The following is a 2,999-nucleotide window of genomic DNA, read 5'->3' as shown; positions in this document are numbered from 1 at the left end:
TTGACTATCCCTCATCAAGTCATTCCTCTCCGGATGATTATAAATCCTATCGCTTCTCACTTTTCCAACACTTTACCGACAGCCAAAGTAAGGCTCACGGGTGTATAACTACCTCGGTTGTCTCTCCTCCCCTGGAAGAAGGAGACAAATGTTCCAGGTGTGTTTTCCTTCTCCTGCATTGCAGCTACTTTCAACAGTGTGTCCTGCCTTTCTGAGCTGGCCTCGGCTCTCGTGGCCGAAAATGTGTTGCTGGAAAAGCGCAGCAGGTCAGGCAGCCTCCAAGGAGCAGGAGAGTCGACGTTTCAGGCATGAGCCCTCCGCTCTCGTGGCACAGTTTTAAGTTTGGTTATAGTTATCTCCCACTGAATGTCCTATATTTCAAATTTAAAGTCAAAAGGGATTTGCATGCCGTTTTTAAAAAAGTTTTCAAAAATATTTCATCATCACAATTGGGGTTTATTAATCCCTCGTGGTCCCTTTGGAAGCCTCAAATATTCTCTCTAAATAATTCTTTTTTTTTTCCCCTTAGGTCCCTGAGTCATCAAGTTTATTTTCATGCAACTGGCGTATCCCCTACCTTGTGCATCCATGCACTTATTTTCAAACACTTGGTGTCACTAAACAGCAGGAGAATCGACGTTTCGGGCATGAGCCCTTCTTCAGGAATGAGAAAAGTGTGCCAAGCAGGCTAAGATAAAAGGTAGGGAGGAGGGACTTGGGGGAGGGGCGTTGGGAATGCGATAGGTGGAAGGAGGTTAAAGTGAGGGTGATAGGCCCGAGTGGGGGCGGGGACAGAGAGGTCAGGAAGAAGATTGCAGGTTAGGAAGGTGGTGCTGAGTTCGAAGGTTGGGACTGAGACAAGGTGGGGGGGAGGGGAAATGAGGAAACTGGAGAAATCTGAGTTCATCCCTTGTGGTTGGATGCTTCCTAGGCAGAAGATGAGGCGCTCTTCCTCCAACCGTCATGTTATTATGGTCTGGCGATGGAGGAGTCCAAGGACCTGCATGTCCTTGGTGGAGTGGGAGGGGGAGTTGAACACTTCAACTCCCCCTCCCACTCCACCAAGGATATACAGGTCCTTGGACTCCTCCATCGCCAGACCATAGCAACACGACGGCTGGAGGAAGAGTGCCTCATCTTCCACCTAGGAAGCATCCAACCACAAGGGATGAACTCAGATTTCTCCAGTTTCCTCATTTCCCCTCCCCCCCACCTTGTCTCAGTCCCAACCTTCGAACTCAGCACCACCTTCCTAACCTGCAATCTTCTTCCTGACCTCTCCACCCCCACCCCCACTCCAGCCTATCACCCTCACCCTCACCCTAACCTCCTTCCATCTATTGCATTCCCAACGCCCCTCCCCCAAGTCCCTCCTCCCTACCTTTTATCTTAGCCTGCTTGGCACTCTTTTCTCATTCCTGAAGAAGGGCTCATGCCCGAAATGTCGATTCTCCCACACCTTGGATGCTGCCTGACCTGCTGCGCTTTTCCAGCAACACATTTTCGGTTCTGATCTCCAGCATCTGCAGTCCTTGCTTTCTCCTTGCTACTAATCAGCAGTCAATTCATGGAATCATAGAATCCCTACAGTGTGGAAATAGGCCCTTCAGCCCAACATATCCACTCCGACCCTCCGAAGGGGAACCCACCCAGACGCATTCCCCTACACTGTTATGCTATATTTACCCCTGACTAATGCCGCTAACCTGTGCATCCCTGAAAACTGTGGGCAATTTTAGCATGGCCAATTCATCTTGGGATTGTGGGGGTAAACCGGAGCATCCAGAGGAAACCCACACAGACACGGGGAGAATGTGCAAACACCACACAGACAGTCGCCCAAGGTTAGAATCGAACCCAGGTCCTTGTCGATGTGAGGAAACAGTGCAAACCGTTGAGCTACTGTGCCACCCTTAGGAGAACTGAGATGGTCCTCGTTTCATTGAAACTGGCAGATTTTGCCATACACTTTTGACCTCAGTAATATCATCATTCGTGATTGCGTGTTCATGTACGTAGATCCCTGAAAGTTGCCACCCAGTTTGATAGGGTTAAGAAGACACACACTGTGTTAGATTTATTGGAAGAGGGATTGAGTTTTAGAGCCACGAGATAATGCTACAGCTGTACAAAATTCTGGTGTGGCTGTACTTGGAGTATTGTGTGCAGTTCTGAAGTTCTGGTCACTGCATTATAGGAAGTATATACAAGCTTTGGAAAGGATGCAGAGGAGATTTACTAGGATGTTGCCAGGTATGGAGGGAAGGTCGTATCAGGAAAGGCTGAGCGACTTGAGGCTGCTTTTGTTGCAGAGGAGTCAGTTGAGAGGTGACTTAATTGAGACACATAAGATAAACAGTGGGTTAGACAGGGTGGAGCCATTTTCCTTGGATGGTGATGACTAGCATGAGGGAACATAGCTTTAAATTGGGGGGGGGGGGGTGTTAGATATAGGACAGATATCAGAAGTAGTTTCCTTAGCAGTAGTGGTGTGGTACACTCTGCCTGCAACAGTAGTAGACTCGTCAACTTTAAGGGCATTTAAATGGGCATTGGCTAAACAAGGGAGGAAGAAGGAATAGTGTAGGATAGATGGGCTTCAGATTGGTTCCACAGATCAGCGCAACTTCGAGGTGTGAAGGGCCTGTACTGCGCTGTAACGGTCTATGTTCTATTATGTTAAAAATGTGAAAATGACAAATATTTTTTGGGACAAATATCACTCTTCATCCCAACTTACTTGGTAAGTACTTTCTGCACAGCATTATGGGAGCACCTTTACCACATGGACTGCAGCAGCACAGGAAGGTGAAATGTCATTCTATTCACAACTCATGATGGATTGGTAATATTTGCTGATATCTGTAGTGGAAGAGAGGCAGTGTTAAATGTTTCACAATATGAAGAATTGCTTCCAGAGAAATAAACAGGGTGCAGAATTTGATGGTTGAAATAATATCAAAAACAGATGAGAAAAGTAGCAAGAACAATTCCTGACT

This window comes from Hemiscyllium ocellatum, chromosome 27 (genome assembly GCF_020745735.1).
Source record: "Hemiscyllium ocellatum isolate sHemOce1 chromosome 27, sHemOce1.pat.X.cur, whole genome shotgun sequence".
NCBI classification, from domain to species: domain Eukaryota; kingdom Metazoa; phylum Chordata; class Chondrichthyes; order Orectolobiformes; family Hemiscylliidae; genus Hemiscyllium; species Hemiscyllium ocellatum.
Note: the sequence above shows the minus strand (reverse complement) of the source record.